Source organism: Carcharhinus amblyrhynchos, chromosome 17, assembly GCF_965287045.1.
Source record: "Carcharhinus amblyrhynchos chromosome 17, sCarAmb.v2.hapA, whole genome shotgun sequence".
Taxonomy (NCBI): domain Eukaryota; kingdom Metazoa; phylum Chordata; class Chondrichthyes; order Carcharhiniformes; family Carcharhinidae; genus Carcharhinus; species Carcharhinus amblyrhynchos.
This window is the reverse complement of record NC_137340.1, coordinates 6,366,532-6,383,200: the sequence shown is the minus strand read 5'-3', so window position 1 is coordinate 6,383,200 and position 16,669 is coordinate 6,366,532. Positions and strand designations below refer to the sequence as shown.

Below are 16,669 nucleotides of genomic sequence, written 5' to 3'. Positions count from 1 at the left end.
GTGGTTTATTAATATGACTCATCATACAAATGAAATAGGCCTCTAAAGATTTTATTTGTTTTTATCTTTTCGAATCAGTTGTTTTGCAGTCGTGTCCCTGTTTTTCTGATAAGCTGCAGTATTTAAATTAATTATGCTGCTTACTTGCTATTTCTGAATGAGGTTTTTTTTCCCCCCTCCATACAGTATTCAATCAAAGAGGGAAGTCCGGCTTAGTTGGCACTGCCGGGCTGGGGTGTGGTCGCAAAGGATACCGTGTGTGTGTGTGTGTGTGTGTGTGTGTGTGTGTGTGTGTGTGCACCGTCCTGCTATCAGCAGCTGAACACCCGACAAAGTGACCAGAATCGGAGGAGCGGCCCCACACAGCAGTCGCAGCTGAACACCTCAGTGCTAGGATTTATTGGGGTATGTTTAGTTGAATGAGTGTGGATGGCCAGTCGCAGGTAAAACAGATCCTGAGGGGTTGTGGAGTGAGTTTTTTTTAACTTCAAAAGCGAGACGGAGAAGTGAAAATCTGCGCTCGCAATGTGGTGCTGATCAGCTGTGTGGTGTTCTCTGGTGTGAATGCAGGCTGGCTTTGATTTTTAATTGTGAGAGAGTCCTGCTCTGACCCCCGCGCGCTCGCGCTGACCCCCCGCGCGCACGGTGGCACAGTGGTTAGCACTGCTGCCTCACAGCGCCAGGGAAACGGGTTCAATTCCAGCCTTGGGTCACTGTCTGTGCGGATGCTGCACATTCTCCCCGTGTCTGCGTGGGTTTCCTCCGGGTGCTCCGGTTTCCTCCCAAATGTGAAAAACGTGCTGGTTACAGATCTGCCAAATTCTCCCTACGTGTCCCCGAACCCAAGTGTGGCGACCAGGGGATTTTCACACTATAACTTCATTGAAGTGTTAATGTAAGCCTACTTGTGACACTAATAAATAAATCAATCGCTCTTTTCTATTCTCTATCTCAAGTGGAGGTCAGTGATAGGGAGACAGGTTAGTCACAAGGGGATGTGCGAGGGTTTGATTGCGGAGCCTGTAGCGGGATTCGGAATCAGCTGATTGCAACTGCACCAGGTCGATTTGTTTGATGTAATCAGCTTCACGCTGGAAATCAGCACAAGGCTGATTATCATTTGGAAATTCACATTTCACTATCATTAACAAGCCCAAGACAGTATCATCCAGGCTCACTAATATAACCCCCCCGCTCTCCCTGCCAGGAGAGGTTCTCTCTGGAGGATTACAGCTGTTCTCCATCAATGGGGTCCAGGTGTAATCGCCCTGCTGGTGGGAACAGAGGCCACTGAGACTCCCCAGGGGTTTGGGGACAGGAGGTATCCCTTGGGCAGTGTCAGGCTGGCAGAGCTAGCCTGGCACTGCCCACTGCCAAGTGGGTGGGGCTGATCGGTGTTGGGCATGGGGAATCTGCTGAAAACTCTGCATTAGGAATCAGTGCGATTGTGAAGGAGGGGGCGATTGGGGTTGGACACGGGTGGGGAGGTCAGGCTGGACAAGGGGATTCGGGGTTGGGGGTGGGGGGTGATCACGGAGTGGGGTGGGGGGTGGACATTGGTCAGAGATCGGGAGGCCGGCAGTGGCATTGGGGGGATCAGTGTGCAGAATGTGCATATGCCGATCTCCTCATTGAACAGTGGCTCTCTCACCGTGATGTTGGACTCTCCAGCGGTTCAGGCCCTGCCCCAGGTGTGAATCGCACAGAGGCCAGATCTCTGTTTCACTCAGCTCACCCACAGAACAGCTGGGATAAACCTCCATACTGGGAGACCCGCCCCCATTATTGTTCATGCTGACTCTGAATTTCAAATTTTGCATCCATTCCGCTCTGACCTATAGAGTGGCACACTGGCACAGTGGGTTAGCACAGCTGCCTCACAGCACCAGGGACCCGGGTTCGATTCCCAGCTCGGGTCACTGTCTGTGTGGAATCTGCGTGTTCTCCCCGTGTCTGCATGGGTTTTCTCCAGGTGCTCCCCACACTCCAAAGATGCATGGGTTTGGTGGATTGGCTGTGCGAATTCACCCCTTAGTGTCAGGGAGATTAATGGAGTAAATGCCTGGGGTTATGGGGATAGAACCTGGTCGGGATTGTTGTTGGTACAGACTCAATGGGCCGAATGGTCTCCTTCTGCACTGTAGGGGCTCTAGGATACCCTCATCATACTGCACAGCAGTGTCAGCTCTGCCTCATTGGGTAGCAATCCTGCCTCAGGGAGGGGTGGGGTTGGGGAAGGGTTGTCAAAGCCTCCCCTTTGTTTCACTGGTTACATCAAAGTAGAGTAAACTTTCCTCTTCACCATCCCTTACTCTATAATGGAGGTGTGTGACTGTCCCATCACCCCCACAGCCACGTCGAGGGCAGCACGCGGTGATGTTGAGACTTCGAGTGTGCATAAAGGATCTGACGGAGAGTGCCCTCCTCACCACCAGCCAATCCAGGTCTTGGTGCTTGTTTGTGAGTTCTGGTGATGAGGCGTTCTGCCAGATGGCACTGACAGTCTGCTCAGGGAACCACCCGACAGGATCCGCCGTCTCCTTTTCTCTCAGGGCCTCAAGGTAGTGACATTTGCTGTCAGTGTACCGAGGATCTACACACAACTTGATGCAGCCACACACAAAGATGGCCATCCGAATGAGGGCGGCGTTGGGAATATTTTTCCCTCCGTTCTCTGGAGATTTGTGCATCGCCTCCCTCCGGACGCCATCCATCTTTGATCTCCAGTAAACTTGAAGATGGCCCGCGTCACTGCTGCAGCGCAGGATTTGGGGGTAGGCCACACCTGCGCCATGTACAACAACCCGGACAGCACCTCGCACCGGATCACCAGGTTTTTCCCTGTCGTGGAGAGGGAGCGTTGCTCCCACAAGCCCAGAATCGACCCACACGCTTATTGAACACTGGGTGGACAATTGAAGAGTAGAACTGGAACACTATAGATTTCCAGTCGTTACAGGTTTCTCTCTCGGAGGAAAAATCTAACAGTTATATCTGTTCTACTGAATGTCAACAAGAACTCAGTGTCGCACACAGCACTTGAATGGAACTTTAAACAGTGGACAAGAGGCAGACTGTATGAGTACGTTTGTCACCTAATGTGATCTGTCATAACCATTGTGTTGATACATTCTGATTATTTGCCCCATTATAACACTGCTGTGGCTCTCTGTCTCCGTTTCACCACACTGCCTAATGCTTTTTATCGTGCTACCTCCAGCTAGATGGTCTTGGCTGCAAGTTTCTCCATGTTTAGAGGTGTGTGCCACTCAATATCGAGTGCATGGGTGATTTGCTTGCCCAGGGCAAGGCTTGTCTTTGGTCTGAGGCAGCGAGTGCCCCAGCCCAGCAGCTTAGCCAAGTGCTCCCAGGTCCCGGAATCAGGCCACTGAAAGACCATCTAGAAGAAAACCCGAACTTGTGTCCCCTTGACGTAATGTCCAGTGGTCAACTGGTTAATATCCTTGCAGTCTTTTGTCGCTTTGGCCAACATGGTGAGCAGTGGCAGAATCTCAAATGTTCTGCATCTACAACACATAATTGTTTAATAGAGGGACAGTACATCAAATCTGGCTACAGAAAAGCCTGTTGGACTTTAACCTGGTGTTGTGAGACTTCTTACTGTGCTTACCCCAATGGTAACTCCATATCCTGGCTATGATGGCGAGTTTGGGTCAGAGAAGGTGGAGTCGTTCGCTTTGGAGCAATGGAAGTTGGGAGATTTGATGGAGATGTAGACGATTATGGCAGGCTTTAGACAACATAGACAGGACAATTGTTTCTATTGTGTGTGTTTGAAGCTTATTTACTAGTATCTCAAGTCGGCTTACGTTAACACTGCAATGAATTTACCATGAAAATCCCCTAGCCGCCACGCCCCGGCGCCTGTTCGGGTACACTGAGGGAGAATTTAGCGTGGCCATTGCACCTGTCTTTCAGACTGTGGGAGGAAACCCATGCAGACATGAGGAGAATGTGCAAACTCCACACAGACAGCGACCCAAGCCAGGAATTGAACCCAGGTCCCTGGGGCTGTGAGGCAGCAGTGCTAACCACTGTACCACCTGTGAGGGGGTGAGCAGAGGTTTGCCATTACCCATGAAGCCCGGTGTGAGTCCACGTGTTGCCATGCCGCCCGAAATAAAAACAGAAAGAGCAAAAGTAGAAGTTGTGCATTGCGAGCTATCACTCTGGGAGCAAATATACATAATTACTAAATAAATTAGCGCTTGTTATTTTATCAAGTCAGAGCGGAGTCCGTATGTAAATTGCAATAACAGGATTTATGGTTCAAAAAAGTCAAAAGTAAAACCTGTTCGCTGAAGCAGAAATATAATTGAAGAGATGAGGGATTAGTGAGTGAATGGACTGGATGAAATTGGATAGATTGAAAATATACACCGCTTATTACAAGTTACCATGGTGCAACTGTCATGGATAATCTGAATATGGATAAATCCTCAACAACACACAATTTTAACAAGTAATAGATCAGTTAATAGAAATAATGGGCCTGCTAATTCTTGCTCTGAATGCATTAAATTATTCATTTTACCATTGTCACATAGCTCCCATAGTGCTAACCACTGTGCCACCATACTGCCCCGTATAGTGCGCGTGCGGGCGCTGGAACCTGCTGCCTCAGGAGGGCAATGGAGGTGGCAACAAGTGGATAATTTTGAAAGGAAGTTGGATTGGTGTGTGGCAGGGGGTGGGGGAACAAAACTTGCACGGCTGTGAGCGTTGAGCAGGGGAGTGGGATTGACTGCATTGTCCCGCCGTGAGAGCTAGCATGAATACGATGGGCTGAATGGCCACCCCTCCCCAGTGCTGACGACAACTCCATAAGCCTCAAGAAAACCTTTGAAGCGCTAACCCCCAAATATCAATATGTCTTGTTGCCCATTTAACATGAAATGTAATTTAAGGCGTGAATGGGTATGGACAGCAGAAAATAAAACTTTAATTACATCTTGCATTATGAAAGGAACGTGAGCACCTTTTGAAGCTGTGTGTATACTTTAAAGCCTCCCAGTGTCTTGTTATGACTCTTCTGCTCGCTTTGACTTTTGTTTTTCCGAACCTATCAGTCTCGTTCTATTTGCTGCGATAGCTTCCGAAGCAGATTTTAATTAGAACATTAGTTGCTTTTGGTCCAGCTTCGAGAGAGAGATTGGAATATATTATCCAGCTGATTTATATTATTTTCAAATATTTTTGTAAAGTTCTGTGGCAATAGTTGCTTGAAACCAGAACAATTTTGTTTTCCACGTTCCTCCATCTGTCAGTTGTATGTAATTTAAAAAATATTTTGATGGATTAACATTAATAAGTGATTTCCCCCCATTGGCCTAGTTTTTTTTTGAAAGTATGCATGTCGGACTAATCCCTGCACTGAAAACACTCAATTGTCGCCTTAATAACCCAGAAATGATTTAGTAGCCTCTCGTCAAATTTAATAAGTTCATTTTCAAGCAATATGCTAGAAGCTATCCATCAATCTGACTTGTGGACTTGTTGCTTATTCTATGGGTTCACACTGACAGTCACTCCTGTAGCTGCTAAGTGGGACTAGTCTGGATCATACTCAGCAAGGGGGTGTATGCGCCTTGCCTGTTTCCCTGAGGTTATTGATGCGGCGTCTCAATTATTCGAGTTCCCTCGCCTCACCGGATCGGCTCACAAGTGTTTCAGCTTCATTCTTGAGAAAAAGGCCCCTGTAAATCCCCATTGGGATGGGACTGGGGCCTTTTCCCCCATTCATTTGTGGGACATTTATTGCCCCCATCCCTAGTTGTCCCAGGGCAATTGAGAGTCAACCACATGGCTCTGGAGTCATGTGTAGGCCAGACCGGGTAAGGATGGCAGATTTCCTTCCCTAAACATGAGAGAGCAGATATTTCCACCAATTGACAATGGTTTTCGTGGTCACCAGTAGATTCTTCATTCCAGATTTTTTTTTATCGGATTCAAATTTTGCAATCTTCCGTGGCGGGATTCGAATCCGGGTCCCCAGAGCATTAGCTGAGTGTCTGAATTTATAATAGTAACATGATAATATCACTAGGCCATCGCCTGCACTCCATCATTGACTCCAACCAATCTATCCTCTCTCTCTCTCTTCCTCCTCCTCCCCCTCACCCCACCCCCACCCCCACCTGCAAACCAGTTCTCTATGAAAGGGGTGAGCTGCTGGCAAGGGTGGTTCATAGAACCCCTACAGTGCAGAAGGAGGCCATTCAGCCCATCGGGTCTCCACTCTCTCTCCAACAGAGCACCTTACCCAGGCTCTATCCCGGCAACCCCACGTATTTACTCCACCAATCCGCTCCCCCCCCAACCACCCACCAAACTACACGTTTCGGGACACTAAAGGGCAAGTTAGCATGTTCAATCCCATCTAACTCGCACATCTTTGGACCGTGGGAGGAAACCCACGCAGACACGGGGAGAACATGCAGACTCCACGCAGACAGTGACCCCAGGCCAGAATCGAACCCGGGTCCCTGGCTCTGTGAGGCAGCGGTGCTCAGGTTTTGCTCCTGTCTCTTGATTTTTTTTTTTCCAGCATATTTCTGCTACAGAATCTAGTGGCAGTATACCCAAAGAGAGGTGGGATTTGTGAGGACCAGGCTTAAATCATTGATCCAGTTATCTGACGTTACGTTGACTGTGAAACTGGGTTCTACTGGACTGAACCCTTCCAAGCTTGCACCATTTCTGTGCTTGAAACCAGATTTGCTTCCCAGGAAACTGCGCTGGTTTAGCAACGCCTCCACCTGGAAATGTATAATCGACTCACTCTGCTCCTGTAACCCAATGGTCCTCCATACATCAGCCTACGAGTAAAGATGAGTGTGTGTATTTGTTGTTGGGATGTGGGCAGCATTGACAGAACAATGCTGCCACTCTCGATTTCCTCAGACAAGATGAGCCACAGCGATTTGTTTGCTGATTGTGCTGCTACGATCGTTTTGAGGAAGAAATCCAGCGACAAAGAGAAAACTGACAATGTACGACTGAAACAGATCGGTGTGTGAACTGGAGATGATGTTGTCTCTGTGAATGACGTTTCTCAGATGTTGACACCTATTTCATTTCCTCGCTGCATTTTGATTACATTGTGGACGAGCTCCCAGGATGTTGGTTTTTCTTTGAGAGCCGGGAAGTATTTTATCTGTTTTACCGATTGACTGAATACATTTTTTTACTTTTTTTTCAGGCTGAAGTCCAATTGTACTAAAAGATCAGGGAACGTAATCGGGACTTTTCACGTGCTTAGTTCAGTTTTGATGTGAAAGCTTTGATTTGAGAGCTCCCCGGTTAATTTTAAATACTCACTAAAATGACAAGGGGTTTTAAGAACATAAGAAATAGGAGCAGGAGTAGGCCATCTAGCCCTTCGAGCCTGCCCTGCCATTCAATAAGATCATGGCTGATCTGAAGTGGATCAGTTCCACTTTCCCACTTTCTCCCCATAACCCTTAATCCACTTGTCTATCAGAAATCTATCTACCCGTGACTTACATATATTCAGCAAGGTAGCCTCCACCACTTCAACGGGCAGAGAATTCCAGAGATTCACCACCCCTTTGAGTAAAGAAGTTCCTCCTCAACTCCGATCTAAACTGCACCCCCCCCCCCTTATCTTGAGGCTGTGCCCTCTAGTCCTGCTATCCTTTCTAAGCGGGAAGAATCTCTTTGAGAATTTCTTTGAGAAAGTAAATATGGAGAAACAGCGTCTACTTGCAAGAGGGTTGGTAATCACAGAGCACACATTGAAGGGAATCACTCTTCGTGGTTAAGGTTGAGAAAATTGAGTGTCGGCCTGGAGTGCACTGACTGAAAGGGTGGTGAAATCGGCTCCAAAATGCAACGAGATAAGCGGGAAGATTGCAGGGCCCCGGAGGAAGAAGCAGGGGACTGAATAGTTTGACTGGTTGGTATTTTGAATCAGTTGGAACAAGCATGATTGGCTGACGCTGGCCTCTGGTGTTGTTGGTTCTTTATGGAGATTGCTATATAATGCGTTGTAAATGCCAGCTTCTCCCCCCCTTGTCATTGTAGCGCATGCTACGTGTGAAGTTGGAACTCTGTTCTCAGATTGGGAAAAATGGAGACTTTTTTTTATCCATTTTTGGGATGTGGGTGTCCGTGGCGAGGCCAGCATTTATTGTCCATCTCTAATTGTCCTCAAGGAGGTGCTGGTGAGCTTCCTCCTTGAATCGCCGCAGTCCTTGAGGTAGGTACACCTACAGTGCTGTAAGGGAGGGAGTTCTAGGATTTTTACCCAGTGACAGCAAATGAATGGTGGCACGGTGGTTAGCACTGCTGCCTCACAGTGCCAGCGACCCGGGTTCGATTCCAGCTCGGGTCACTGTCTGTGCAGAGCTTGCATGTTCTCCCTGTGTCTGCATGGGTTTCCTCCCACAGTCCGAAAAACGTACTGGTTAGGTGCATTGGCCGTGCTAAATTCCCCCATCAGTGTACCTGAACCAGCACCAGAGTGTGATGACTAGGGGATTTTCACTAACTGTTAATGTAAGCCTACTTGTGACACTAACAAATAAACTTTTTATTTCCAAGTCAGGATGGTGAGTGGCTTGGAGGGCAACCTCCAGGTGATGTTGTCCCCAGGTATCTGCTACCCTTGTACCCCTGTAGTAGTGGTGGTGGGTTTGGAATTAAGTGAATTGCAATGTTCCAGATTGTCCGCAAGAAAATAATCAATGAGTGGCCAACATCCCGAGAGTACAAGGCATGTGAAGACTGCAGGGATGATAAAGGGGACACGCTTTGATCGTCTGGATGAGGTACACATTCCTGTTTCTGATGGCCATGTTCTACTTTTGGCCAAGACACACAAATGTAACAGGAAGCAATGGGAGTGATTATAAAAACAAATCTTATGAAATGGCAGCATGCGAGAACAGATCTTGGCTGCTTCATTATCACCTGTAGTTTGAGAGGAGATTATTACTCTGATACATCCTTGATTCTATTTATTGACCCCAACATGGCTGTTCACCAAGTTTAACACTGCACCTTTTAAAATGGGGAAAAATAAATGCACCGGCATTGAAACAGCGCCGAGGGGAAATTTCTGGGAGCACCTTGCTTGTACTGTCAGCATTCCTCTCTAACTCTATTGTAGAGCTGCTGGCGAGGTCAGGAGGATTGTGTTTTGGCAAGGGGTGTTCGGGAACATGTAGAATCCGCTGCAGTTCATGAAGTGGCCATCTGCCAGAAAATCAACTATTTATTTTAATCAAAATTTTTTTTCGCAAGAACACAAGGGATTGTGGTATTGTCTTTGTCAGAATTAACCCTTAAACAGGTAGTGAAGTGTGGAATTTTGAATGAAGTGGAATAACGGCTTAACTGGGTTCCCATTTGGCTGTTCAGTCGGGGTGTTATTGGTCACGGGTTTTATTTAACACATGACGGCGTGATGAAGATTCAACCACTTCTCTTAAACCCGCTTTGAGGCAGTGAAACAGACAGGCTGCAAAACCAGGTCACCACTCGCTGTTGCCCCGTTAACCTCTGCCTCGCCGACGTTTGCTGATTTTTGTGTCAAAAATAAATGACCAGGATGAGCCAAGTATTTCCCTGTTTTTCTTCGCTTTAGCCGTTTACCCGCTGCCAGTGTTAAAATGTCATTCAGAAATCAGGGCTGCTGGACGCTTCGCCTGACCTGCTCCTTAACCACAAAGATAAAAGGAAAAAACTGCGGATGCTGGAATCTGAAACAAAAATAGAAAATGCTGGAAAATGCCAGCAGGTCTGACAGTATCTGTGGGGAGAGAATAGAGGCAACACTTAAAGATCCCTAACAAAGGGTCACCTAGACTCGAAATGTTGGCTGTACTCTACTCTCCACAGATGCTGTCAGACCTGCCGAGATTTTCTGTAATCCTTAGTCACATCTGATTTAGGTAATAAAAGAGAACGTGTGTATTGATGAGGGGATGTATTAGATGCAGGAAGCAACATAATTGCTTATAAAAAAAAAATGCCAAGCATCATAGCTTGATCATGTATTAAGGATAGCCTTGAATTTGCAGTCCTGTCTAAGTCAGTATGGTGACATCTGATGATGTGACCAATGACGTGGAGATGCCGGCGTTGAACTGGGGTTAACGCAGTAATGAGTTTCACAACACCAGGTTGAAGTCCAACAGGTTTATTTGGTAGCAAAAGCCACTGGCTTTTGCTACCAAATAAACCTGTTGGACTTTAACCTGGTGTTGTGAGACTTTTTAACAATGTGACAAATGACAGTTCTTCCTTTTTTGAGTGTGCAGAGTCTGGGTTTTAGTTAACCCAGATGCAGATGTGCACATTTTTTCCACCAAATTCAAAGAGTGGGATCCAGAGAATCTTGAGTCACAAGGAACTGTGCACAGTTTTGGAGTCCTTATCTGAGGAAGGACGTCCTTGCTATAGAGGGTGTGCAGTGAAGGTTTACCAGGCTGGTTCCTGGGATGGCAGATGTGTCATATGAGGAGAGACCAAGTCAGTTTGGATTATATTCACTGGAGCTTAGAAGACTGAGAGGGGAATCTCATAGAAACTTATAAAAGTCTAACAGGGTTAGACAGGGTAGATTCTGAAAGAATGGTCCCAATGATGGGGGCATGGTGGCACAGTGGGTTAGCATTGTTGCTTCAGAGCTCCAGGGACCTGGGTTCGATTCCCAGCTCGGGTCACTGTCTGTGTGGAGTTTGCACATTCTCCTTGTGTCTGCGTGGGTTTCCTCCGGGTACTCCTCTTTCCTCCCACAGTCCACAGACGTGCGGGTTAGGTTGATTGGTCATGCTAAAAATTGCTCCTTAGTGTGTCGGTTAGGGGGATTAGCGGCTAAGTATGTCGGGATACGAGGGGAGGGCCTGAGTGGGATTGTGGTCGGTGCAGACTCGATGGGCCGAATGGCCTCTTTCTGCACTGTAGTTATGTTCTTTTCTATGTTTCTAAATAGGGGGTCATAGTTTGAGGATAAGGGGTAAACCTTTTAGAACTGAGGTGAGGAGAAATTTCTTCATCCAGAGGGTGGTGGAACTCACTACCACAGAATGTAGCCGGCGTCAAAACATTGTCTGATTCCAAGAAGAAATTAGATATAGCTCTTAGGGCTAAAGGGATTGAGGGATATGGGAAGGTGGGGGGGGGATCAGGATAGCGAATTTGATGATCAGCCATGAACAAAATGAATGGCAGAGCAGGTTTAAAGGGCCAAGGGTCCTAGTTTCCATATTTCTATGAAAAGTTCCTCAGGAGGTGCAGTTGCCTTTGCCACGTGGGTTTGATTTGAGCCTGGGTTCACGCGTCAGCGACACAAGGTGTCAGCTTTAGTTCCGAGTGAGTACAGAATCCCCACTGTCAGGGGATACTGTCTTTCAAGTAAGATGTTAAACTGAGATCTAATGTAAAAGATTGTGTTTGGTTTATTTTCACAAAGAGCAGAGGAGTTCCTCCTACTGTCTGAACATTATTTTTAAAAATCCTGAACCGATATTGCAGCTTATCCGATCGTTATCATGTTGCTGAGTGTGGGATCTCGCTTTATGCGGATTGCATTTCATACACTGCAACCGTGTTTACACTTCAGAAGTGCCTCGTTGGCTATAACGTGCTTTAGAATGTCCTGTGACCAAGAAGGGCGCTACAGCAACGCGGGTCTCTGGTCGTGTGCGAAACTCCCCGAGCCAGCGATTCTCACTGTAGCTCACCCCGGGTACACATTGGCCATCTCCCCTCAGCATTCACACTGAGTTTAACATCGACATGAGATGGAGACTACCTTGGTTAAAGTCTGCCTGCTGTTTTAACGGGCATTCATGGGATGCAAGTGGCAGTTGTGCCACCAGTGAAAAGACTGACCATTAATGCACCATCGGGGGAATTGCAATGTGATTTAATGCTGGCGAGTTTCCAGCTCCTTGGCACCCGGCAGATGTAGTGTACAAACCCGCGGCGGGGAGAATGCCACGCCTGGTTTTACAGCTGGCACCCTAACAATGTATTAGATCAATAATTAATTTATCGGATTTGAAACCATGATGTTATCTCAATATAAAGTTTAAGTTTTATATCCCTACCCATGGAGTTCTCTGTCAGAACTGTTCTCGAACCAACAAGATAGAATGATAGGAAGAAGGCATTCGGCCCATTGAGCTTGCACTGACAAAAATCCCACCCTATTCCCATAAAATTGGGTGGCACAGTGGTTAGCACTGCTGCTTCACAGCTCCAGGGTCCTGGGTTCGATTCCCGGCTCGGGTCACTGTCTGTGTGGGAGTTTGCACATTCTCCTCGTGTCTGCGTGGGTTTCCTCCAGGTGCTCCGGTTTCCTCCCACAGTCCAAAGATGTGCAGGTTAGGTTGATTGGCCATGTGAAGAAATTGCCCCTTAGTGTCCAGAGATGTGTAGGTTAGAGGGATTAGTGGGTATAATATGTAGGGATATGGGGGTAGGGCCTGGGTGGGATTTTGATCGGTGCAGACTCGATGGGCCGAAGGGCCTCTTTCTGCATTGTAGGGTTTCTATGATTCTAAACCCTCATATTTAACCTGCTAATCCACTCCCCCCCGCCCCCGAAACTAGCAACAATTTAGCATGGCCAACCCAGCTAAACTGTACATCTTTGGGGCTGTGGGAGGAAACTGGAGCACCCGGAGGAAACACGAGGAAAATGTGCAAACTCCACACAGACAGTGACCCAAACCGGGAATCGAACCTGTGTCCCTGGCGCTGTGAGGCAGCAGTGCTAACCACTGTGCTACCCATTGTCATCATGTCTTAAATGTCCTAATTGCATGGCTAATAAGGGGGGGGTGGTTTAGATCAGAGTTGAGGAGGAACTTTTTCACTCAAAGGGTGGTGAATCTCTGGAATTCTCTGCCCGTTGAAGTGGTGGAGGCTGCCTCGCTGAATATAGTTAAGTCACGGGTAGATAGGTTTCTGATAGACAAGGGAATTAAGGGTTATGGGGAGAAAGCGGGAAAGTGGAACTGATCCAATTCAGATCAGCCATGGCCTTATTGAATGGCGGGGCAGGCTCGAAGGGCTAGATGGCCTACTCCTGCTCCTATTTCTTATGTTCTTACAATTCTAACTTTTGGACAGCCGATGCCACAGTGGTAGATTTTACTTGTGAAAGGGGTTATCTGGAATTGGGTCTAATGATGACCAGGAAAGCATTGCCCATTCGCTGGTGTCCTTTAGGGGAGGAAATCTGCCGCCCTTAGCTGCCTACATGTGGCTCCAGAGCCACAGCGATGTGGTTGACTCCTAACTGCCCTCCAAAATGCTCTATCGAGCCACTCGGTTCAGGGGCAATTAGTGATGGGCGCCAAATGTTCTCCAGTCAGTAAAGCATAAAAGCGATGAATTTGACTGGTTGATGGAACGCTGCGTTTGACGCTGGTGGCTGGAATGGTTTTTGGGACTCCGGTTGTCCAGCCCAGTATTGCCTTGTTGGGAATGTTGCTGTTTAATCTGAACAGTTCCATTGTTACAAGTTGAGGAACTCTGAGTTCCCCGCTGCCTCTTGTGCTATGCTCTATACTGTATGAATGTGCCGATAAGATTGCTCCGTCCATTTGACTCAAAACGTTTAACTGTTAACGTGTTTTATTCAAGGTTATCAGCCCTACTCCACTTCCAAGGGAATGATACTAGGGGGTAATTGGATCGTCATTATCCAGCTGGGGCGATTCCAGCTTCTGTTCTTTCTGTCGTTTTAACCTCCAGAACACGTCTGTGGGAAAGCAGTGGGATGGGTTACCCAGCAGCTGGTAAACGGATGACAATCCTTTCCATTTCCCCCTGGTTTAAACTGCCTCCCCCCCCCCCCGTCATGTAACAGTGCCCATCACACATTTTGTGCCTCCTTGTTGCCTATTCAACCAAAGGAGCAAACAAAGGGCAAGTGTAGGCCATTCAGCCCCTCGAGCCTGACCTGCCATTTCACTACATCATGGCCGATCTGAACCATAAATCTGCAGCCCCCCTCCTCCGATAACCTTTCACCCCCTCGCTTACCCGGAATCGATCCACCTCTGCATTTAAAAATATTCAAACACTCTGCTTCGGGAAGGAGTGTTCCAAAGACCACTGCCTGAGAGAGAGAAATTCTCTGCATCTCTGTTCTAAATGGGGTGGCCCAATGGCACGGTCGTTAGCACTGCTGCCTCGCAGCGCCAGGGACCTGGGTTCAATTCTGGTCTCGGGTCACTGTCTGTGTGGAGTTTGCACATTCTCCTCATGTCTGTGTGGGTTTCCTCTCACAGTCCAAAGATGTGCGGGTTAGGTGGATTGGCCCTGCTCAATTGCCCATTGGTGTCCCAAGAGTTAGGAGGGTTAGCAGGGTACTATGTAGGGTTACGGGCATAGGGCCTAGGTGGGATTGTGGTTGGTGCAGACTCGATGGGCTGAATGGCCTCCTTCTACACTTCTATGATTCTAAGATCATCATTCCTTGACCGTAGAAATACTATGATGCGTTTTGGGTGAAACTATCTGTATTCCTGATTATAGGAAGGGGGGAGAGCCTTGAGACCAGTCCAGCATCGAAGAGATCATGGCTGATCATTTATCTGCTGTTACTTCATGACTCTCCATGCATTTCCCCAACAACTCCATTTTTGAACGTTTAGTTTACCCATCCCATGTAGGTTTTTCGACCAGAATGTTCCGGATTTCGATTAGCCTTTGGGTTGAACTTTCCTGGGAACAATTGGGCTGTGGCGGCAGAGAGATTGGCACCGGGATATTCCAGGAGGTGGCCCCGGAATTCCCTGTCCAATTCCAGATTGAGGTTGGGCTCCGGATGGGCACCTGCCCAGTCGAAAGCTCTGAAGCCTCAATATGGAGGGTGGCCTCGGAAAGGATAGTGTAAAAGAATAACCCGGAGAGCGCAATCCCAATTTTGGGTTTGCATGGAATTTTCCTCACTTTGCGGCGTTTGCACCGGATGCTGAGCGGCTGGAAAATTGTCCCTAACGTTAGATTGTGTGATTGAACAGCATTGACTGAACAATCACAAGTGCGCTGAGAACTTCGCTAACCGCCAACTTAAATTGTCAGTCAAGATTGCAATGTGGCTCACTGTTAGCAGCTAAATGTATTCATACGCAGTGACCTGGTCTCTGCAGGGAAAAGCTACATGTCCAGGCATTGCGCCCTGGGATTGGAGCCCCACTGGACAATTCATGGAGGATTGCTCTTGCTGCTGGCGGTCTCTACGTTGCGCCGAGGTGCCCCTGTTTCTGATAAACTCCCTGGGCCTGTCACCTGGAGGTTGCCTCCATTTGAGTTGGCAGCCACCCGCTGCAGTGCAAAGGCTCCAATAGTCACTGACTAGATGTGAGCAGCCCCTTTAAATCCCTCCCTAATTGGGGTCTCAACTATCTGAATGTAACCCACCCCCCCCTCCCCCTGCTAAGTAGGCAGCTAATCAGTCACCCTGCCTGCTCTTCACCCCCAGTGCAATGCCCCCCCCCCCCTTGCCCATCAGCTCTGGGTCTGTGAAGAGATACGTGGGTCAGGTGGATTTGCCATGCTAAGTTGCCCCTCAGTGTGAGGGGGGTCTGGTGTGGTAAATATGAGGGGATACAGGGATACGGCCTCAATGGGGTTGTTGTCGCTGGGGGTTCGATGGGCTGAATGGCACTGTAGGGAACCCATCCCTGAATGTCTTAGCTCTACTTTCACCATTGCTCTCCTCCCCCTCCCAACCCCTTGTTCTGCCCTCCCCTGCCACCACAGCGGTGACCTGTTTGATCGATCTGTGCTTATTTTGCAAGGAACCACTTTGCATTATTTCGGATATCTGTCATAATTTGCATCCAATTGTGAGAATTAATTCCTGAACTCTTTGGATGCAGAGCCAGTTCCGCTAGCCTTCCACCAGCACGCTGTGTGGGCCCAACGCGGGGGTGTTTACTCGGTATTGTACGAAAGCAGCAATTGTACGCTGAAAAGAAAACAGTGTTTATTTAAGAAGAAAGCCTTCAGAAGTACAAAGCTCTGCAAGCTTTGTAGCTGTCCGTTTAGAGAGAGCGATAAACCGGTTCAATTCAGGGTGGGGTTGACATTAAATCTTTCATGCAGGAACAGAATATTTGCCTTTGTTCTGGTAAACACAAGATGCATCAACCACGTGAGTTTTCAATTCAGCTGCGTATAACTGGTCACTCACTGTCCACTCGAAAGCTTGATGTTCCCTCTGATTGAGGGGAAAACCAGCCTCCCATCCACTGACTCTGTCTACACTTCCCTCTGCCTCGGAAAAGCAGCCAGCATAATTAAGGACCCCACGCACCCCGGACATTCTCTCTCCCACCTTTTTCCGTCGGGAAAAAGGTATAAAAGTCTGAGGATGCATACCAACCGACTCAAGAACAGCTTCTTCCCTGTTGCTATCAGACTTTTGAATGGACCTACCTCGCACTAAGTTGATCTTTCTCTACACCCTAGCTATGACTGTAACACTACATTCTGCCATCTCCTTTTCTATGAACGGTATGCTTTGTCTGTATAGTGCTCAAGAAACAATACTTTTCACTGTCTGCTAGTACATGTGACAATCATAAATCAAATCAAATAACAAAAAATTGGCAAAATCATGGAAGCCTGTCGAATCACAGAATAGTTGCAGAACAAA

The 16,669-nt window shown here is 47.8% G+C and overlaps 1 protein-coding gene across 2 annotated transcripts in view; it reads left to right on the top strand.

Annotated features, from left to right (window-relative positions):
• Positions 1–16,669, top strand: part of arid5b (AT-rich interaction domain 5B) — a 154,172-nt gene that overhangs the window by 30,695 nt on the left and 106,808 nt on the right. Inside the window, exon 1 of one of the 2 annotated variants that reach the window (XM_080205420.1) lies at positions 9,065–9,125. The exons of the other annotated variant lie outside the window; for it this stretch is intronic. The gene's annotated coding sequence lies outside the window, so the exon portion shown is untranslated. Of the gene's footprint in view, positions 1–9,064; positions 9,126–16,669 lie in introns of those variants that run through there. 2 annotated transcript variants of the gene reach the window in all.